We start from the raw sequence: 23,889 nt of genomic DNA, 5'->3' as shown, positions 1-23,889 counted from the left end.
AGAAAGGAAACCACGTTACACAAATATAGGACCAGATTTAAGAAGATTGTATTGGCTAAAAGTGGTCGCAATTTGCAAACCGTTTTTAGCGAAACCAGGGTATTTTGGGAATTGAGGGGCATATTACCAAGCAATAGCGATAATTATCGCTATTGCTTGGTTAGAGACAAATAATTACCGCAGCGCTGCGGCGATTTTTACTGCAAATAAACCTTGGTATTACCAAGGTTTAACGCAAATGCGGTAAAAATCGCCGCAAAGCATGAATATCGCTGATAAGTCAGCGATATTCATGCATTAGCGAGCTAATGCTCTTAGCCATGTTATCCACCTCCCATTGGATAACATGGCTAAGAACTGCTCAGGGCAGGTGTTAGCTTTTGGAGATATTCCCGCTTAGCGCGAATATCTCCAAAAGTTGGTAATAGGAGATAGCGATGTTAGCGACTGTTTTCAGTCTCTAACATCTTGGCACGCCCACTTTGCATCTCATTAGTGATAAATATCACTGACATGCAAAGTGGGGCCCAAGATGGTCGCTATCTCCTACTAGCTGTCGCTAACTGGTGTTAGCGGCAGCTAGGTAATAGGGAGATAATTTTATCTCCGCTTTCTTGGCTTTTAAAGCCAAAAAAGCAGAGATAAACCCCCTTGATAATATGCCCCTGAGTTATTTACTAAATTGTTGAATTGCTAAATATTGAGTATTAGTAGGTTGCAATTTAACCTACCTCAGGCATATTAGTAAGGTAGGTTGCAAACTGCTACCCACTATGATTCACTGCCAGTACATGAATGGTGGCCTTCTGTAGTCAGAAGTTCACTATGTCTGTGATTATGTTTAAATAAAGCATTTGTTGTTTTTCTAAATGCAGCCCTTTTCTCTTCATGTGTTTATAAAATAGGTTTTACAAATATTTATTTAAAGTTTAGGCAGTGGAAAAAATTGTTTTCTCTATACTCACAAAGGGAAAGGGGCACCTTGGAGAGCCCTTCCCCTTTGTGAATGGGTTCCTACTACCTTTATGTAGTTTGTACCAAATTCATGTTTTGCAATCTGATTTTGGTCACATAGCATTACTACATCTCATTGTGAATCTTTATTTTGAAAGGACTCCATAAATGTGCCCCTTCCAAATACTAGTTCAGTATATACTTTCAACACCATATTTTGATTAAGTAACATTTTACAGAATTTCAAAATCGGGCTTTTGTTTCACTAAAAGGCCATTTTGCAGTTGCAAATGATCTAGTTTTGCGAATCGTAAAAACTTTCGTACATCTGGCAGATATTTTCCATATGAGTGTACAAAAGTAACCAGTTCCAGGGGAGTACCAAATGTTTATCTAGGAACACGTGATGCTACTTTGGTTATTACACAGAAAAGCCTAACTTTTTGGGTATATATAGTTATTATAGTTAAGACCTAGTTTCCTTGGGAAAAACGTTTTTTGTTTTCCCAATAACTTTGGCGCCGTTTGATGAATCTTTGCAAATTTTCAAAACTAGTGATCAGCTCCGGTCAGCTCCTGTCTTGAAAGTTTCGAGGTGATTCGCCAAGTGGGGGCCGAGAAAAAAGGGGGGTCCCAAAACACATTTTCCCCATGTTATTTTCCAAATAACCTGTGTGGAGGGGTTTGAACCTCCCACTCACCCCGGGGACCACCACCTCCCAGGGGCACTAACAATGTAAATGCGGGGGTCTATTACGGACCCCGAGCCCCAGGGACTACCACCACCCCAGGGCTTTGCAATGGCTGGGAGGGGGCCGCGTGGCCCCTCTCCTGGAGCCCTCCATGGCCCTGGGGACCGCCACCCCCCAGAGCGGGCTCCTGCAGGCTTCAGGGTGCCCACCTCGGGAACTGCTGTTTGCTATGGCAGGGCGGGAACTGCAAGGTTCCCGCCCTGTCATAACAACCTATGCTTTGGCTTATGGAAGCGAGAGTAGGTTTCCTGCTCTCGCTTCCAAAATCCAAAGCAGATTGCTTTTCCACAAGGGGAGCTGCATGTCAGTAGCCCCCCTTGTGGAAAAGCAATGCCGGCTCCCGCACGGTCCTTAACAGAGAGGCCAGGCCCCAAAGAATGGGTTCCCCAGGGCCAGGAGTGGCCTGGGAGAGAGAGTGACGTGACCCCCCTCCCCTTTAAAAAAATGTTTGTTTAAAAGGGGGCCACACGGTTCCACTCTGCATAATTAATACAATAAAAGTGTGCAAGGCCCGCGAGGGATGGGGTCCCCGGGGCCCAAAATAGCCAAGGGAAGGGGGCCATGCAGCCCCCACCCGATTTTTTTTTTTTAAAGTAACTGAAAAATTGCCGGAGGCCTCGCCCCCCTCCCTGCACCACTGTGCAAACATACCTAGTGGCACGTTTTAAGGTGGGGAATTAGTTCCCCTTGAATCCTGAGAGTCCCTGGGGGCTATCTAGCCCTCCAGGTACCTCCAGTACACGCAACAGGACTGTGTGGCAGAGAGGTGGTTCGAGGCCACGCCCCTTTTTACACCTCTCTGCAACGCAGCTGTGTGGCGCTTACTGGAGGTACCTGGTGGGCTAGTTGGACCCCAGGGACCCTCAGGATTCAAGGGAACTTAATCTCCCAACTTAAAAACGCACCATGGGGCGCGTTTGCACAGTGGTGAAAGGAGGGGGCGGGGCCTAATGTGACATGTGTGCAAACACGTCCTGTGGTGTGTTATAAATTGGGGGATTGAGTCTCTCTGAATCCTGAGGGTCCCTGGGGGCCTACTAGCCCACCAGGAACCTCCAGTAAGTGCCACAGAGTTCTGTCGCAGAAAGGTGTAAAAAGGGGCGTGGCCTCGGACCACCTCTCTGCAAGGCCACCCTGTGGCACTTACTGGAGGTTCCTGGTGGGCTAGTTGGTCCTCAGGGACCCTCAGGATTCAAGGGGAATTAATCCCTCAACTTAAAACACGCTAGGGAGCACATTTGCACAGTGGTGCAGGGAGGGAGTGGGGCCTGATATAAGAAGTTAGCAATCCTGCTGTGTGGTACTTGTAGGTGGTAATGAAAGGGATAGTTGGCCCCCAAGGTTGACGTTGGAGACTAACTACTCCTCCTGTTACCTCCAGTAAATACCACACAGTGGGATTGCTAAGAGGTGTTTCACATGCCACGCTCACCTTTCTCCACCACTCTGGAAATGCGACTGGTATGTTATAGTTAGAAACTAGCATTTAAAATACCTTTGAAGGTCACTGAAAAAACACAGGTTTCAGAGAAGTTACAGTTCGGGGCTAGCATTTAAAAAACCTTTGAAATTCACTGAAAAAAACATAGGTTTCAGGGACTTTATAGTTAGAAATTAGCATTTAAAAAGCCTTAGAAATTCACTGAAATAACCATAAGTTTCAAGGACGTTATAGTTAGTTGGACATTCCTCTTGTACAAAACCATAGAATTTGCCCCATTATAGTTAGTTAAGCTAACTATAACTCGCGCACCCGCAATGCACTTCTGATGACATCACATATTACATCATTCATGACATGGTCAGTGACATCACTGATGATATCTCAAATGGGATCACTGATGACATCATCCACATGAATATCTGATGCACCTCCTCACACTCTAATATAACCTTTGATACACCCACTGTAAAATACAGACTACCATTTTTCGAAACCATCGACACACCAATATCAGTAACTACATATGCACTCACTGATTCCTAGGTCTACACACACATCTACTCATTCACCCATAAAGTCACTCACACATGCAGTCACTCATCAATACAACACTATCATAAGCACTCATACACCTATACAGACCCTCACTCACTACCACTCATCTATGGAGTTACTCCCACAGCTAGTCAGCCATGCAAAGAATCAATCACACTTCCAATTACTGACCTATACAGTTATACACACACCACATCCCTTATTCAAACAGAAACAAATGCACAGCCGCGGCCGATGGTGGAAGTACCTGCCGGGTAGTGACGTGGGGAGGGGGAGGGGCAGGGTAGGGGGTAGTAATGTATGGATTATGGAGTTCAACAGGTAAGTAAACATATAAATAAATAAAACGAATTTCGTTAGGTGCACTGCATCACCAATTGCGATGCAGTGAGTGCAACGAAATTCGTTTTATTCTCTTGTTGACGGGGAGCCAGTGGAGGTCTCTCAGGTGACTGGATAGGTGATTGTGGCGGGGGATGTCTAGGATGAGTCTGACGGAGGCGTTCTGAATGCGTTGGAGTTTTTTCTGTAATTTGGCTGTGGTTCCAGCATAAAGGGTGTTTCCGTAGTCCAATCGGCTAGTGACCAGTGCTTGGGTGATCGTCTTTCTTGTTTCGGTGGGGATCCAGCGGAAGATCTTTTTGAGCATACGTAGGATGTTAAAGCATGATGATGAGATGGCGTTGACTTGTCTGGTCATTGAGAGGGAGGAGTCCAGGATGAAGCCCAAGTTGCGTACGTGGACCATTGGTTTGGGTGCGCTGCCCAAGGCCGGTGGCCACCATGAGTCGTCCCAAGCGGAGGGGGATGATCCTAGGATAAGGACTTCCATTTTGTCTGAGTTCAGTTTTAGACAGCTGTTCTTCATCCACTCGGCAAAGTCTTTCATCCCTTCGTGTAGTTGGCCCCCAAGGTTGACGTTGGAGACTAACTACTCCTCCTGTTACCTCCAGTAAATACCACACAGTGGGATTGCTAAGAGGTGTTTCACATGCCACGCTCACCTTTCTCCACCACTCTGGAAATGCGACTGGTATGTTATAGTTAGAAACTAGCCTTTAAAATACCTTTGAAGGTCACTGAAAAATACAAGTTTCAGAGAAGTTACAGTTCGGGGCTAGCATTTAAAAAACCTTTGAAATTCACTGAAAAAAACATAGGTTTCAGGGACTTTATAGTTAGAAATTAGCATTTAAAAAGCCTTAGAAATTCACTGAAATAACCATAAGTTTCAAGGACGTTATAGTTAGTTGGACATTTCTCTTGTACAAAACCATAGAATTTGCCCCATTATAGTTAGTTAAGCTAACTATAACTCGCGCACCCGCAATGCACTTCTGATGACATCACATATTACATCATTCATGACATGGTCAGTGACATCACTGATGATATCTCAAATGAGATCACTGATGACATCATCCACATGAATATCTGATGCACCTCCTCACACTCTAATATAACTTTTGATACACCCACTGTAAAATACAGACTACCATTTTTCGAAACCATCGACACACCAATATCAGTTACTACATATGCACTCACTGATTCCTAGGTCTACACACACATCTACTCATTCACCCATAAAGTCACTCACACATGCAGTCACTCATCAATACAACACCTTCATAAGCACTCATACACCTATACAGACCCTCACTCACCACCACTCATCCATGGAGTTACTCCCACAGCTAGTCAGCCATGCAAAGAATCAATCACACTTCCAATTACTGACCTATACAGTTATACACACACCACATCCCTTATTCAAACAGAAACAAATGCACAGCCGCGGCCGATGGTGGAAGTACCTGCCGGGTAGTGACGTGGGGAAGGGGAGGGGCAGGGTAGGGGGTAGTAATGTATGGATTATGGAGTTTAACAGGTAAGTAAACATTTAAATAAATAAAACGAATTTCGTTAGGTGCACTGCATCACCAAGTGCGATGCAGTGAGTGCAACGAAATTCGTTTTATTCTCTTGTTGACGGGGAGCCAGTGGAGGTCTCTCAGGTGACTGGATATGTGATTGTGGCGGGGGATGTCTAGGATGAGTCTGGCGGAGGCGTTCTGAATGCGTTGGAGTTTTTTCTGTAATTTGGCTGTGGTTCCAGCATAAAGGGTGTTTCCGTAGTCCAATCGGCTAGTGACCAGTGCTTGGGTGATCGTCTTTCTTGTTTTGGTGGGGATCCAGCGGAAGATCTTTTTGAGCATACGTAGGATGTTAAAGCATGATGATGAGATGGCGTTGACTTGTCTGGTCATTGAGAGGGAGGAGTCCAGGATGAAGCCCAAGTTGCGTACGTGGTCCATTGGTTTGGGTGCGCTGCCCAAGGCCGGTGGCCACCATGAGTCGTCCCAAGCGGAGGGGGATGATCCTAGGATAAGGACTTCCGTTTTGTCTGAGTTCAGTTTTAGACAGCTGTTCTTCATCCACTCGGCAAAGTCTTTCATCCCTTCGTGTAGGTTGGTTTTGGCGGTGTTTGGGTCTTTGGTGAGGGAGAGGATCAGCTGTGTGTCGTCAGCGTAGGAAATGATGTTGAGGTTGTGTTGGCGTGCGATGGATGCGAGGGGGCTCATGTAGACGTTGAAGAGGGTGGGGCTAAGCGATGATCCTTGTGGTAAGCCGCAGATGACTTCGGTGGCCTCTGATCTGAAAGGGGGGAGGCGGACCCTCTGGGTTCTTCCGGAGAGGAATGAGATGATCCAGTCCAGTGCTTTTCCTTGTATCCCTACGTTGCTGAGGCGTTGTATAAGAGTGGTATGGCAGACCGCGTCGAACGCTGCAGAGAGGTCCAGGAGGATGAGGGCAGCTGTTTCTCCATTGTCAAGTAGTGTTCGAATGTCGTCTGTGGCTGCGATGAGGGCGGTCTCAGTGCTGTGTTTGGCTTGGAAGCCAGACTGTGACGGGTCGAGGGAGCCGTTGGACTCGAGGAAGGCGGCGAGCTGACTGTTGACTGTTTTCTCAATGACTTTGGCAAGGAATGGGAGGAGCGAAATGGGGCGGTAGTTCTTGAGTTCGGCAGGGTCTTCTGTCGGTTTCTTCAGGAGGGCACTGAGTTCGGCATGTTTCCAGTTTCCGGGAAGGTAGCGGTGTTGAGGGAGCAGTTGATGATATCTCGGAGATGGGGTGCGATGATGGAGTTGGCTTTATTGAAGATGTGGTGGGGACATGGGTCGGTTGGTGATCCAGAGTGGATGGAGTTCATTAAGCGGATGGTGTCTTCAGTGCTGATTGGGTTCCAGGCTCCGAGGATGGCGGTGGGGGTCTTCTTTTCGGAGGTAAGGGGGGTGGACTGGTCGCCGGAGCTGTTATGTATGTCGGCTATTTTGCTGTGGAAAAACGAGGCTAGGGAGTAGCAGAGGTCTTGAGAGGGAGTGATGTCGTTGGTGTCGGCGCTGGGATTGGTAAACTCTTTGATGATGTTGAAGAGTTCCTTGCTGTTGTGGGCGTTGTTGTTGAGTCGATCCTTAAATGCTGATTTCTTGGAGGATCTGAGCAGCTGGTGGTGTTTGCGGGTGGCGTCCTTGAGGGTGGTCATGTTGTCTGTGGTTGGGTTTTTTCGCCAAGCCTTCTCGAGGGTGCGGCAGTTCTTTTTGGAGTTTTTGAGGTCATCATTGAACCAGGGGGCTATTTTGCTACCTGGCTTTTTTTGATGGTTTTTCAAGGGTGCTAATTCGTCAGCGCTGTGGGTGATCCATTGTGATAGGTTGATGACTGCTTGATTTGGGTCCAATGATTTGGTGGGAGGGTTTTGGTGTAGCGATGTGGTGAGCTGGTCGGTGGTAATTTTGTTCCAGTTTCAACGGGGCATTTGTTGTGGGTGGTGGTGGGTCCGTGTTTTTTGGAAGTTGAAGTGGAGGCAGCTGTGGTCCGTCCAGTGGAGTCCTGTGGTGTGATTGAAGGAGATATGCTTGCTGGAGGAGAAGATTGGGTCGAGTGTGTGCCCGGCGTTGTGGGTGGGGGTGTTTACTAGTTGTTTGAGTCCGAGATTGGCGAGGTTGTCCAGAAGTGTGGTGGTGTTGCTGTCGTTGTTCTTCTCCAGGTGGAAGTCGAGGTCTCCTAGTAGAATGCAGTCCTCGGAGGGAAGTGTTTGTGGGCTGATGAAGTCTGTGATGTCTTCGCTAAATCGAGTGCAAGGTCCTGGTGGTCTATAGATGAGGGTGCCTCTGAGTGTGGTCTTTGGGTCGGTGTGAATCTGGAAGTGGAGGTGTTCGGCGGTTGCGAGGTTGTCGTCAGAACTGGTCTTGATGCGGAAGGTGTTCTTATGAACGATGGCGAAGCCTCCTCCTGTTTGGTTGATGCGGTCCTTTCGGATGATTTTGTAGTCGCCTGGGATAGCTATGGCGATGTCGGGCGCTGATTAGGCGTTCATACAGGTTTCTGTAAGGAAGGCGAATTCCGGCAATGTGGTGTTTGTGGACCGAGCGGGTGTTGAGCAAGATGCATTTCAGGTGGTTGGCGTTTGTGGGTTTAGTGAGGGACCTGGTGCAGTCGAACTTGCAGGAGTGACAGGTGAAGGGTCGGTGGGTGTGTCCTGGGGCGGCTTGGTGGCAGACTGGGAGACGGCCGGGGTTGAGTGCAGAGAGGGTTGCGGCGGCGTACGTTATGCGGGAGGAGTGGATTTTGCGGGACCAGGGGGTCTGGCGCTGGGCACGGTCCAGGCGCGGACGGGCGTAGACGGGCTTACCTTTGGCGCACCTTCGGCGCATGGGGCATGACTGCTGCACGTGAACGGTGCGCGCAAATGCCTTTGTCATAAGTGGATAGTGGAGGGGGCGGAGCGAGGGAGGAGCAGCTGGGAGGTGGGAGCGGGATGGAGGGACGGGCTAGGAGGCACAACAACAAAATGGCAGAAAAACACAAGCGAAACAGGGCAAGATCAGTCTGGGATGTCGCTAAGATATGGGCAGAGGCACCGGCACAATCAGGCACAAAAGATTTAGCAATCAATGCGAGCAATGCAATATAATATACAATAAAGCGCTACGATACCAGTTAGCCCCAAACAGAAAATGTAGGCAATGAGGGCAATGCAAACCAAAATAGCGCTATGATACCACAGATAATAATGCCAGCAACGAAAGCGATGCGATGAAAGCAATGAAAGCGATGCGCAATTAACTTAATATCAGCAGTGAGCAGAATGAGCACAATAGTGCTACGATACCAAGAGCCAGGAAACGTGGGGAACGACCGCTTCTGAATGAGTCAGAGCGGTCACAGCGCAGATGTGGACGGGACGATTCTTACTATCTGTGGGAAGGAGGAGCAGCTGGGAGGCAGGAGCAGGGTGGAGGGATGGGCTAGGAGGCACAAAAACAAAATGGCAGAAAAACAAAAGTGAAATAGGGCGAGATCAGTCTGGGATGTCGCTAAGATATGGGCAGAGGCACCGGCACAATCAGGCACAAAAGATTTAGCAATCAATGCAATATAATATACAATAAAGCGCTACGATACCAGTTGGCTCCAAACAGAAAATGCAGGCAATGAGAGCCATGCAAACCAAAAAAGCGCTATGATACCACAGATAATAATGCCAGCAATGAAAGCGATGCGATGAATGCAATGAAAGCGATGCGCAATTAACTTAATATCAGCAGTGAACAGAATGAGCACAATAGCGCTACGATACCAAGAGCCAGGGAGCTCATATAGACACTCTTGTAGCTACTGACCAACCCATGCAGCAGCTTACGCAACAGCAGACAGACTGATACAGACACTCACACAGTTTGGTCATAAACCATGCATTTAGTAAAACACGTATAATAACTCACTTATATAATCAGTCACGCACCTACAAAATACTCCATCCACACACTTACACAGCCACTCATTCTTCAATACACCTTGGAATATATATAGAAAACATATTTAAACTTTACAGAAACACACAGTCACTGAATGATGTCATCATTGATGTAATTTGAGATGTCATTAGTGATGTCATCAGTGATATCACTGACCATGTCATGAATGATGTAATATGTGACGTGATCAAAAGTGCATTGCGGTTGCGCGAGTTATAGTTAACTGAACTAAATATAACAGGGCAATTTCTATTGTTTGTACAAGAGAAATGTCCAACTAACTATAACATCCCTGAAACCTATTGTTTTTTCAGTGAATTCCTAAGATTTTTTAAATGCTAATTTCTAACTATAACGTGCCTGAAACCTATGTTTTTCAGTGAATATATATATGTATGTATAAATATATATATATATATATATATATATATATATATATATATATATATATATGCATTAGAAACGTGCTTTTCACTGTAATTTGGGTGCCTTACTTACACTGAAATCCATGTGGCGTATGGTGTCCATATAGTTATTTCTGCTTAAGTGTAGGTTGGGATGCAATTTGTAATAAATCAAAAAATCTCCTCAGGAAAAATTAACACTATAAAAATAAAAAGTAAATTCCACAATTTTCTTAAGCTTTCACAAGCATAATATATATGCAGTGCCTATGATGAACACATATAGGGTAAAAACATTCGATGTTAATTCAACAATGTGTGCAAATACAATAAAAAGACATGTGCTTTTTCATCTGAATACTTTACACATGTGGTACTCTTCATGAATATCAAATAACTAGTAAGCCATGAATTGGTGTAAAAGAAGCTTACAAATTTTATACATCTCACCCTTTGTGAATATGCTTCATTATGCATTCAACAAGATGTTTGCATACACCAAACATATAGTAAATCGATTTGTAGCGTTGCAAACTAATATTCATCTAGATGTGTCCGTTGTTTATGCTGACTAGAACAGCTAAGTTTTCGCAGTTGCTCCTGAAAGTAAAAGCTTCTGTATAGTTGTATGTTGTTGTAGAACAGGTAGATGTTTGCAGCGTAAAAGTTTTCATTTATGTTTTTAAAGCATACCTTCCACCGTCTGCACCAGTCTCACTAGTAGTTCTGAACGAACAACATATTTATGAATTGTCTATTGCATTTGCGAAGTGTTAAGTATTCTTTAACTCTGGTGCTCACGCAAATGAAGTTAGCTTTTCGCCCTAGACAGCTGTCATGAAGTTTGTTTCACGCTAATTTTCGCACTTTTTAAGCCACACTTTATGTTTTGTTTTGTAGAATGCTCTGAAAATTGCCTTATTTTCTGGAAGACATGGAGTTCATCGAGAAGGCATAGCTGACCAGCGGAATAACTATTTTAAAATGGCACCATTATTTCGACATATTATTTCAATGATCTACAAAGTGCACTGTTTGACATCGTGACTCTGTTCTCTTAGTTGTGTCAGTAAAAAACAAAAATAATTTTTGTGCTGTTTGGCAGTTTTTGAAATGTTAATTTAACATTTCAAAAATAGAATATCGGTATTATGAAAAATTAACTGCTGACTAAGCTCTTTTGATGTACATGAGGTTAACTTAACCTTTTCTTGAAAGAGAGTATGAGAGTCCAAATTACTGCTGCACTTTTGAGAAAGTTTATTTTATTTATTGTGTAGTTTTTTCCCCGCATTCATTGAATCTTCTTTGAAGTCACACAGAATTTAAACCTACTTGAGGCCCCATACTTACTTGGTAGAAATGTAATTATTTGGTTTGGGAAATTTTTATATCATGGGAATACGCTAGTGAAGGCTGGTTGACAGCCTATTACCCGGGTATTTTAGTAGTGTGCCTGGAGTGCTGCTGCTGGGTATTAACATAAAGTTGATGGGCTTAGGTAAACATCGGAACCATTGGTAGAAAATGTACTTGTAGCTAATGTACGAACACGCAAACATGGTATTATATGAATACTAGATGGGGTACTCTACATGGTGAAAATACTTGGAGCTATAAAGTGAGCCATGAAAGTACTAATTTAAGTTCACTCTCTGCCACAATTATTGGGGTCAATATTCCTAATAGTTAAAGAGATGGAGGAGTGCTATTTTACCACATTAGATAGAGGCAAATGGTGCTTGTCACAGGAAGTTTAAAAGCATGTGCTGCTTTTGGCTATAAATGTGGCAACAGAGCTTGATATAACACAATACACAAAGCAGCATAACTACACAATTAAAATATTACAAGGCACAATACAAAAGAACTGTCAAAACAGAATGCAACACAGCCACAGCCACACCACAACAAAACATTACATTGCAAGGAGAAAAAAACAGTATCACAAACAAACAACAGAACCTATCACCCCAAAATAAAAGGCTACAGAACAAGCATTCCCATCTTTCTTTATCACACATTACCACTTCCTGAAGCCTGCTTTCATATCAGGGTGGTAAAAGGTGTTTATGCTACGCACTAACATAACATACTGTTAATAACAAGAAATAGCACTACTCAAAATGTTATGTGATCGGGCTACTGCTCTCTTGGTTGACACAAACTTGCCTAGCCAAGAGGGTTACTTGCAAGGCATTTTTTCCTTTGTCATAATCTGCAAAAACATGAGCACATAGATGACTTATTGTGGAACAGGTTTTTTCCTTTCACTGGTTTTATTTTCTGTTTAATTTTGGAGTTTTATTAACAGTTTACAAATCCTACAAAAATATTTCCATGCTCAATACAACCAATAAAGGGGTTTCCAAAAAAAGAGCTAGAGTATAATTTATGAAATTTAACTCAATAGGCAGATGTAGCCTACACCTGAAAACTCAGTAGTAAGTCAAGTGTAAATCGTTCTACTAAAGGGATAGTCTTTGTGAGCCGGATCCTAAACGTTTGTAAGACAAAAAGATTCTCAAGCATCCTTCGATCAATACAACATCTCAGTATTGGTAACTGATTGAATCTGACAAACATTTACTGAGTTATGCCTTTTTTATTTAAAAAAATCAATTAGTGCATGTGTGTGCATTCTTTAACAAGGTAGCCGCAGACTCAGACACCTAAAAACATAGTACACTAGTCTGTCCCAGTAAAATTAGGCCAAATCTTGAATCAGTTCATAATTTCACAAAAGCACTAAGGGGCACAATAAAAGTCCTGTGTGAAAATCAATGTATTAAAACCTCACAAACAGGCTAAAGTAGTTTGCCTGATGTGGTATTACCAAACCATTAAATGTTTTGAGTTGTGGAATGGGGAGTAACCCCAAAACGTTGTTTTTGCATACTGATTTTTGCAAATGTTCCCCTCATTCTGATGACGTTTCTACTGATATATTACTAACTTTTTATTTCCGAAATGTGTCCAGGGAACATCATGAAGGTGCAGTTCATTCTTCAAAACATACCCTAACTACTGCCACTAGTCTAATCCGGATTTATCAGGATCTGATAATGAAAGCCCACAGCTACAATAAAATGGGCAATCAATGAAACATATTCCAAAATTTCAGGCAAACTATTGAAAAACCCACTAATTCTTTTCTAAATCAATGTTTATCCATGCTGCTAAAACCATCGCTAGTGGAAAAAGATGACAAAGAAGGCCCACAAAACCTCTGCGAAATGTAAGCAAGTTACTTTCTATCTAGTACCGAAAAAACCTCACTGAAGATGAGCCAGTTGTTTCTGTCTTTGACTGTTCTACAAATATGCATTACATAAGTCATCCTTAGAGTAAACTTCAAGCATGTGTTGTGCTTTGATTCAGTATCACTAGAAGCATATGCTCCTGCTAGCAATACGTTTTAATCTGTTTACAATGACGTTTAATGCTGTGAAGTTATTGCAACTAGACACTGTAGGTCAATGTACTGCTGATCTCCTGCATTGCCTGGAGTTCACATATCAACACCTTTTCTCAGGATTACCATTTACTTGGTAAAAGAAATCAAGGTTCTCTTTTTATGGGTAGGGACACAAAACCAATTCAATATTTGGTCTTGGATTGCTTCTATCATATCTAGGAATATATTATTTTGAACACACAGAACATGGGAACGTGTGGGCCTCAGCTTTAAGGCTGCTTCTCAATCTACTTTGCCTAGCACATGCTTGTAGTGGCCCTTGTTTGTTCATTCTCTGATAAAATCTAGTGAGGATTATGAGAATGCCTTCTAGTTTGGTGTTTTAATACCAAGAACACATAAGTCTTTGGCACAAGATCCTGCCTGTCTATTTTATTAGGTGTATTTATTTGATGTAGATCTAGTGGCTTGATACAAAAGAACATTTTACAATTTGTATCATTAGGTGCTTGTAATCAGATTTCAAATGGAAGGCTCTGAGCTTTCAGAAAGGAGTCCAGAGTTTTAGGATTATTAATTTCGTATATTTTAATTGAGCCACTAAAATCTTAAAAACCTCTGTCAAATTACATTTTTCTTTGAATGGAAAGCGCATGCCACACATTAATATTAATATTTTCTTCTTTAAAGAAGGAAAAATCAGATGTGAAACAGATTTAAAAATAATAGTTCAATCTGTGCAATCAGGGGTTAGTTCATATAATGACAGCAGGTTTTAAATATGTTCAGACAAGCGAGTCAAGACTGGTGTGCTATTGAAATATTCACAATTTTATATTGACAGTATTCTAGTAACTGATAAGATTTCATAATTGTATGTCATTTATGTAACAACAACAATGTGCATAGTTCATCAAGCTCAACTACCACATTGTCTAGTAAAAATTGTCTACATAACTTAAAATTTTGCAGGAGTTGTACGCTTGAAAACCAAGTCCTTTTCATTTATTTTTCAGCCTTAGAAAAGGAATAAAGATATACTGTTGCATAAAACCTTCTAGAATGGACAATTGCTAGTACCCAGCAGTGCCATGAAATTGCTAAACTGTGATTTGTGTTTATGAAATGCATGTGAATATCAGTGTTTTTCTGTTTAATATCTTTGCATCAATCACTGTTTTGATGTAACAAATTCAGCTACGCTTGCACATTTTTAAGTAACAATATATTTGGGCAGTGTATGGTTTTAGTAGTTCAAGTTAAAGTATTTAAAGATATGATTGACTTTGCAAACTCATATCTGGGGTTCTATTTAATGTCAAAGTTGTAGTTGAATGCTAAAGTCAGATTTGGCATTTATTTTAAAAGTTTTGTAATTTCCTTAAACAAAACCCCTCAAGCTATTTTATAGAAAGGAAATGTAAAAAAGTAAATTATCTTCATGTTCAAGACATTTCTTGTTGAGAGCTTTAGTAACTTGTATACACCTTTCAAACATTTTATTTAAATATCATGATATTAATTTAAAGGAAGATTAGGTATATCAGAGTAGCTGAAGCCAGTTAAGCAAATTTCAAATATATAAAAACACATAAAACTTTACAGGGGGGCGTTTTAGCACGAAAGATTTTCGGAAGTGCCACATTACAGAAAAATCACTGGTTTTATTTCACAGAAGAAGATATACTAAAAATTCGGTTCTCTTTTCCAAACATATTTCCACAGGGGGCCATGACTAGTATTGTACTGTGTCCAGTGAAGCATGGAAGTTATGTATAAACTAGGGGTAGCCCCAGATTTCCTTTTGAAGCCCTTGAAACTACCCATGCTCAGGGGTAGTGGAGACAGTGACAGAAACAGAAAGTATACTATTATCTATGAGCCCTTTTGTTTACTGTCTGTAGTTTCCACACCTTGTCCATTATCAGCAAACTGGAGATTACTGAGGAGCTAGGGTTGTTATAATGGGTCACCATTATGATGTTGTCGTGGTCACCCTTTGCAAAGGTACCAAGGTAGGAGTCCAATCCTTGGCTTTCTCTTGTGTTAGATTAATAATTTCCTACTTCTAGCACTGTTCGGAAGATTGCTATATCTTACACTAAATGGTCCATATTTCGAATCAGGTAAGAAACACTAGCTTACTGACAATCCACAATTAAATATATAGAAGATCAGTGGTTGAAATAGGCCTCTCTCAAATGTATTGCTTGGTATATAGATCTGTTAAAATGTGTGAGCAGTTTCTTTACAAATTAATTTATTTTCCGTAGGTCATCAGTAAATAAGTCTACAGGGTCAAAGTCTAATTTCAAATGTGTAGCTGAGAATATATTTTACTAATATGTAACATTGTTTGTTAAATCTCTCACTAATTATCATGTCCATTCAAGATATCAAAATATTTTTACCTGTTGAGCACTAAGCACTTTTACAGTTCTCAAGAGATATTTACATTTGTGTTTTTTGATTTTATTTTAAGCATGTAAACAAGCGGTATAAATTAAGGCTATTTTTCTAAATCTGAACTTCAAATTGCTTCAAACTAATCTTGAGCAACATCACTCAGACGTTCCTCCCTTATGAGACATGAAGACATTTATGTTTGACTGTGTTGTGAATGACCTTCAGAGCTACTCGTTATGTACTTTATTCATTAAGATTGTCTGTACTAAAAAAAAAATCTTTCTTGATTACATTTCTTCAGTATGTCACTACGTTTTTAGATTAGAAACAACCAAAAGCATTTATGTGGAAGTATATTTTGTAAAAAATAAATTATTTGCTGTTTCTTTGTGTTTTCTTTTATGGTACTGGATAATTTTTCCTGTTTCCAAATGGTAATTTTCTTAAATGTAAAAGGACTAATTTCTCCCAATTTGGCGAGTAACATGATAATATTAGAAATTGATTGTTAGTTCAGATGATGAGTCTTTCTAAATTTGTCTAAAGTTTTCATGTCATACATAAACTATATTTGTACAGTACAGAAACCCAGATTAAATCCTGATAAAACGTGTACTTTGATAGTGCACCCATATAAATGCAGATGCTGGCAGGTTTAGACCCTCATCTAAGCTCATCATTACAGAGGGAGGTATATGAAAGAACAAATGCTCAGTGTTGTCTTCAGATTTCTTTGAATAGCAATTCATTGCTGTATTGACAAAAGAATAGGGAAAACTGTATTTCAATACAAGTCTGAAAATGGTAGTAGTGTTTGCAAGTGGAAAATGCCACTTTCACATATATCAAAAAGAAAGGAACATTGAACTTTAGATGAGAGCTGCAACCATTTCATCATGTCTTTCATTTTGAAATGAAGCTATTGCATAATTTTCACCTTTCTCAGTGACTCCAAATCGGAATAGGTTGAAAATCAGAAGCACCTGTTATGTTGATACAGCCCTCATTGTTTTTATGCTAGAGAAAACACATTTGTTTTATGTTGTTCTAATTGGTTTTTTTTCTTGCTGTTGATAATATTGCAAATCATCAGATAGATTGGACTCAACTTTTATAATTATATTGTGCCTTGAGCAATCGGAAAATTGATGCTCTAGCATTACACTATTAGAAGATAAAGGCATAAAAATATATAAAAAACAGACTCATTCAGATGTTGACTGGCCACTTGGCGTACTTTCTGATGTATTCCTTATCAAAATTTGATAAGTGTTGTAAATTAATCTGATACTTTGTGTAAGTTAGTGATGTATTAAGCAGCTGTATTTCTTAGAGCTGCTAAAGTAGGAATCTACTACCTTAAAGCAATGGCAGGAGCATAAATACTTAATACATAAATACATGCTGCCCATAGAATACCCTCAGACACAAATTACGTTCTGAATATTGTTAAGCAATTCAAAACCTGTACACAAATTAAAACTGCTAATAATTATTGCTTCATGTTAACTATGCGCTTTTTGTGAACTTTCCCCATATACTAAATGTTTCACTCCCAGTGCCAATAACTCAGCTGCAAGATATATTTTCACCTTCATCAAATATATGTAGATTATCATAAACATGGCTTACTTGAGCAAGAAGAATACAGCCTCCCCCTCCCACCCTGGATTTAACAAGGACAATGTAAACAAAAAAACATTTCATAGCCTATAGTTATGCCTACACACTGAGATAAGCCCAAATGAACAAACAATATCTGTGCTGCTTTTCTATGTGACCTGCCTTCTGTTCTTGTACACAGTTTTTTACCCAAGCTTCCCGAACCGCATTGCAACAGTACAAAAATCTCAGGGAATGCAGACTGCTGCACAAAAAGCTAGAGGAATAAAAAGAAGGCCACAGAAATAGGACTTACAGAAAGAAACAGGTTACAAGAGACACACCAAAACCAGTGTTAATTTGTACATGCCCGTGTTTGTCTGCATTATTTCATTAAAGGCAGTACAATTGGCATTGCAAATACTTCTTGTCAATGTGTTTACATTGTACCATGCGTGCCTCCCTCTTAACTAACATTGAGGAGTCAATCTAAAAACCCCAGCACTTTGATTTTTTTTAAAACATATTTTATTGCACAAAAGCATTACAGTACATAAGCAGATAGTGCAACACCCCTGACGGAATCGTACCTTGATTTTGAGGACAGCACATCATGCATAAATCAACATCTAGTCCAATAGTACTGTGACAATATATCACTTCTCAATTAACTTGTAAGAGACCTAAAAGGTGAACAAAACCCAGCAACCACCCACTTCCCCTCCCCCCTTGGCTCATCCTACTTATAAATGTACAGCAGAGCATGCAGTAGTGTCAACCTTATTTCTCTGTGCGCATCTGCGTCAGGAACCAAAATAAATGCAATACTTTCATGGCCAATAAAGAATCCTGTTTACAGTGATCATCTAATGGCGCAGGGCTCTGTACTCCAGAGACCACTGCCACAGCAACATATGAAGCGCAAGCGGGCATTGGGCTTAACAGAGAAACAGGTCCCGCCACCAGAGAACTGAGTCAAACGAGCCAATTAACCTACACCCCCCTCCCAGCCACCCCACTCCAGATTGCGCTACCGACCACCGAGCCCAACGCATGGAATACCAATGAATCACCCATTGAAAGCCACATAAAGCCACATAAATACAGAGGAGTACCCCGAACAGAGACCCCCTGGCCCCGCACCACTCGGGAGCAACCGTGCCAAAAAGGACCTATCTCTACAGTTAGCCCCTCTCATATCAATCACCAGAGGGAACATTCGACTCTCCCGGGGGATCCAGCCACAATCCTCTATAATCCGCCCACCTCTTCCATATTTTATAATGCTTCTGCGGACAGCCATGGGCAACGAAGATGTGTTGTTAGAGCCCCATGTTAATATCCAGACCATTCCTCCATTCAGAGAGCGGGGGCCCCAGATCATTCTTCCAGCCCCTGGTGATGTCCCGTTTTGCCAGGATGAGACCCAAGAGCATCAGATGCCGTTTATAGGCGTTGCCACCGATCCCGACCATCACGTGGAGCAGAGCCAACCGTGGGATGCGCAGGAGCATCCACCACAGCACCTCTGACAAGCATGCGAAAACCCCAGTACTTTGAATTTAATGAAGAAGTAGCCTGAAAAATGCAATATGAGAGGCTTAGCAATTTGCGATTTACAATGGAGACCTTGAATATAAGATACTACACCTGTTACACTGTATGGGTAGTGTCTAAGTGGTGCTATGATCAGGGTAGAAAGCATCCTAATCCCCCATCAGTGGAGAATATACACACAATCAAAAACAAAAACGATCTCACCCACTATATCTGAATACCCTCAGTAATTAATTGAAATTAAGCTAGACTATTACAATATTGATTGGGTCTCGACAGGTTTTCTAAAACACATTAGATGGTTTGCGATCAAATATGTGGAGACCCTTTTGTAGATTTTGAAATTCTTTATTCTTTACAAAATTGATCCTCAAGAAGTAGCCAACGCTTTTCGTTCTGACTTGGGACTTCTTCAGGACTACAAAAACGCAGATAAATATATACACTTAAAACATTTCATGTTAAAAAAAACTACAATAAAATGCACAGACAATATTTACAGCCTGGAGTGTAAGAATCAGTATATACAGAACAAGCAAGCGTTATGGATAAGATCTTTTTAAATCCACAGAGACAATTGAATTATCCCAATCTCTTTGAATAACGATCCATTGATTAATGCCATGCTTGTTTACTACACAACAAGGAGCAAACCATGTGATTTGCTTACTTGTACCCACATGGTGTTCTCTAGAAAGAGAGATGTCATATGGATTTATTTGCTCATATGAGACAACAGTTTAAAATCAGCCTCCCTATCACTTCCTACTTATGTCCGATAATGAAATTGGAAGAAAATAGAAAACTAGGACTGGTGACTAACATTTAAATTGTGAAGGTATGTTTCTAAAACGCTCTAATAGCTACTCATGGGTATCCCTGGAACACCTTGAATAAATCGCTTAAAAGTAGCCCTTCCATTACAGATTAACAACTCCTGTATTGGAACCCCAGGAAAGAAACAATATGTGTTTGATTTAAGGACGTTTTTGAATGAAGAATACAGTAAATAATATCAAGATATCAATCACATGAAGTGTTTAGAGTGTCCCCAAAATCATGACAACGGTTATTAAATGTGACATATTTATGTCTGTCCCTCTTTCTAGCAAAAAAATGCTGAAAACGGATTTATTTGTATAATATGATGTTTTGTATAAACTGTTCCGCTTTTCCTTTTCTTTCCTGTAAAAACGATTTCATAATCGGACATAAGTAGGAAAGGATCGGGAGGCGGATTTTAAACTGTTATGTGTGCAAATAAATCTACATGGCATCTCTTTTTCTAGAGAACACCACATGGGTACAAGTAAGCGAATCACATGGTTTGTTCCTTGTTGTGTAGTAAACAAGCATGGCATTAATCAATGGACCGTTATTCAATGAGATTGGGATAATTCAATTGTCTCTGTGGATTTGAAAAGATCTTATCCATAACGATCGGTTATTCTGTAGATAATGAGTCTTGCACTACTGTCTGTAAATATTGTCTGTGTATTTTAATGGAGTTTTGTAAATAAGAATTGTTTTAAGTATATATATTTATCTCTGATTTTGTAGCCCTGAAGGAGTCCCAGGCTTAGCAATTTGTTTATGGTGTTTCTTCATGAAGATCAGGTCAAGGACACAGTTCCTATTTTGTGTAGTGAAAGGGTAATGATTTAGTGAGATTTTCCTCTGCAAGGCATCTCAGTGTGTCTCTGTCTTTTCCCTGTGGGGGTTGAAATAACCAAAAAAATTCTTATCGAAAGAGGAGGTGAGATAATCATTTATACAATCAATGAAATCATCAATTAAAAACTCATTTTTCTCCCAAGAAGGTATATCATGTTTACTCTCAGTGTTTGTGTTTCATTTGTAATAGCCAGGAGAGGCACTGGAACATAGTTTATTGATTTAATTTGTTTTAATTTCAAGTACTCTTTTTGGAAACAGGAAAGCCCAGTTTTTCTTCTCTATCGTAGAGGTGATTTTTATAATATATAAGAAGCACAGAGGATGCACAGAACTAAGGGCCAGATGTAGGTGTTAAAATACCGGTCGGAATTGGCCGAAAATACTGATTTTCGGCCGTTTCCGACCGGTATTTTGACATTGGTATGTAGGGGCACTGAAAACATACAGATTCGATAATTTTGCTGAATTGGTAATTTTACCATATCGGTAAAATTACAGATTCTGTAAAAATTACAGAATCTGTCAATTTTACCGATTCGGTAAATTTACCGATCGGTAAAATTACCGAATCTGTATTTTCCTATGTAGGTAGCACTTCTGACAGTGCTACAGGGCCTTTAGAATTCGTTATTTACCATGTAATACAATTGCATGGTAAATAACGAATTCTTGTGTACATGCACATCTGTGCATGTACACCTGTGCCATGTAGCACACAGACATGCCCTAAGGGCATGTATGTGTGCCATATGGCGCACAAGCCAGTTACAGGGGTGCAACAGGGTGTCAAAGTGACACCCTGTCCCCCTTTGCAATTCGGTATTTTTACCGATTCGGTAAATACCGAATCGGTATTTGCTATTGAATCCTATGGGCTTCAAGGCCCATAGGATTGAATAGCAAATAGGGCGTGGCTTAGCAAGCCACGATGGCGGCTGTGTCCTGCTGAGGCTCCGCGATCGGGCTAGCATCCAGCCCAGTTCCCGAGATCGCCGGGAGCCTCAGCCCACTGAATAGGCACCTGGGATCCCCCGTGCACTGGGGCGCCGCTTCAACGACCTCCGGCGGCGGCGGACGAACAGCACGGACCGACCTCTACAAGCCCGGAGCCGAGCGCCTCAATCCAAGATGGCGGGCGCGACCCTGTCCGGCGGACACTCATGCCACCGGGAGCTGACCCGGTGATTGAAAGCCCCAAGAGACAGAGCTGACGGGCGCCTACGAGGGGCCCCAGAACAACAACGGGACCGACCCCCCCGGAGTGCGCGCCGGACGGCGCCTCCCCGTGATTCAACATCCCGGTGCGCAAGATGGCGGCCGCCGCACCGGGGCTCCACTACATCGGCACTATGGCCTCACCGAGAGCCTGATCGTCCCCCCGGCACCGGCAGACTCACCAGGCGCGGAAGGTCGGCGGACGCGCTGTGGATGTGGTGGTGTGCCGTCCAGTGGTCGACAACGTGCGAGCGAGGGCGGTGAGTGCCCGTCCCTCCCCCCCTCCCTCAGAGGTCTCGGCGCCTGTGGCCCCCCCCTACAACCTCGGGGGCTCCGTGAGGCGCCGAGGCACACGCCGCTGACTGACCCGAGGACCCAGAGCGCCTCCACTACCCCGCGCCGAGCGCCAGCTCCGGGTGCCTGACCCTAAGATGGCGCCCACGGAGCCCTAGACTCCAGGAGCAGCGCGAGCCTCACCACGGGAGCAGGGGCGGCTCCTCCCAAACTCGAGTCACTGCCAACGGCCGCCCACTACTCCGGAGCCCCTTTGAACTCCCACCACCTGACCTCTGGCCCTCCCGGCCGCCACTGACGCTGTGCCACGCGCCAAGGGGGGCCCACGGGGCCTTTTTGACACCGGGACCACCGGACCCGATGGCCTCGGACCACCTCTGAACCGGAAGGCGCTCCCTGAGACGAGGAGGGACCGCCCCGGAGCCTGGGGAGACAGGAGTGGCCGGCTGCCATTGAACTTGCCCGTGGCCCAGCTGCGTCGGCCTGCTGTGCCCAGAGTACACGGCGGCCCGGTGGCCCACTTACCGGCACCTATGGGGAAGACAAAAGCCTCGCAGATGACGGCTGTCCCTGAAACGGCCGTCGAAAAGATGCCACACACAAGGACGTGGACGCAAGCCAATGCGTCGCAAACAGACCCTGCGCTTACGGCGAAACTGGACCAGGTGTTGGCGGCGATCGAAATGTCTCGCCTCTCCATGGAAGAAAGACTGGGCGCCCTGACGACGGACATTGGTCTGATCCGCGACGATCATCGTAAACTGGCGGACAGGGTGAGGGAAGGAGAACGAGCTGTGACCGAGCTGCAACCCGTGGTGAAGATGCAGGAGGAAGACATGAGAGAGGTCCTACGCCGCGTGGAAGCCCTGGAAGAACGCACGGTGGACTTGGAAGGACGCTCGAGAAGATGTAATATCCGCGTTCTGGGCCTGCCGGAGGGGATTGAAAATTCGGATCCTCTGACCTATATGGAATCCTGGACTAGATCGTTCACCCCAGAGAGCGAGCGATCACCGTACTTCTCCATCGAAAGGGCCCACAGAGTCCCGGCCCGGGCGCCCAAACCCGGCCTCCCCCCACGACCCATGCTGGCTAAATTCTTGCACTTCCGTGACCGAGATGCGGTGCTCCGCGCGGCCCGGGCGGCTGGCCCCCTGCAGGTGGAGGATCAACATGTTATGGTGTTCCCAGACTACGCCCGGGAGGTCCAGCAGCGGCGTTCCACCTTCCTGGAAATCAAAAGGCGCCTTCGTGCCAACGATCTACAGTACTCCCTGCTGTTTCCAGCCCGCCTTAAAGTGCTGCACAACGGGAAAGCCCTTTTCTTCACCACGGCGGCGGAAGCACAAGATTGGACTGAATTCCACTGCCCACTGCTTCCTAAGCCCGGACCCCAGAAGACCCGCAACAACGACTCCAGGAGATCTAGACGACGGGGCGTGAGCCGCGCCCGATCCGGCCGCCCCAAAAGCCAGGGGTCTTCCCCCACGGGGTCACCCGACCTCACGCAAATCATGCAAGAACGACGGGACGCCCTACGAGCGGTGACCGAACTGCACATGTCACCCCCAGCTTCGGACCTGGAAGGTCGTCCACACCTGTTCACCCCAGAGAAAGACCGAGACAGCGATGGAACGATGTCAGGATTTGGCCCAATCTCTTCCCCCCTCCTGGCGGCACCTGCACTGGACGCTACCCTGGCCAGCCAACCTAACACCTCGTCATAAACATTGAACTATTAATTACTGTATCCTTCCAATGGTTGCCCACTACATTGCGCGACATCTAG

General features: G+C 43.4%; 1 protein-coding gene across 3 annotated transcripts in view; it reads left to right on the top strand.

Moving 5' to 3' along the window:
• Positions 1-11,937, top strand: part of ERICH3 (glutamate rich 3) — a 569,740-nt gene extending 557,803 nt beyond the window's left edge. For 2 of the 3 annotated variants that reach the window (XM_086953868.1, XM_086953865.1), the window contains one exon: positions 10,832-11,002. The gene's annotated coding sequence lies outside the window, so the exon portion shown is untranslated. Of the gene's footprint in view, positions 1-10,831 lie in introns of all 3 variants that reach the window. The other variant, XM_086953866.1, reaches the window with a different exon arrangement.
• Positions 11,938-23,889: the final 11,952 nt, after the last annotated feature.

This window comes from Lissotriton vulgaris, chromosome 1_1, assembly GCF_964263255.1.
Source record: "Lissotriton vulgaris chromosome 1_1, aLisVul1.2, whole genome shotgun sequence".
Lineage (NCBI taxonomy): Eukaryota > Metazoa > Chordata > Amphibia > Caudata > Salamandridae > Lissotriton > Lissotriton vulgaris.
This window is presented reverse-complemented; position numbering and strand designations above follow the sequence as displayed.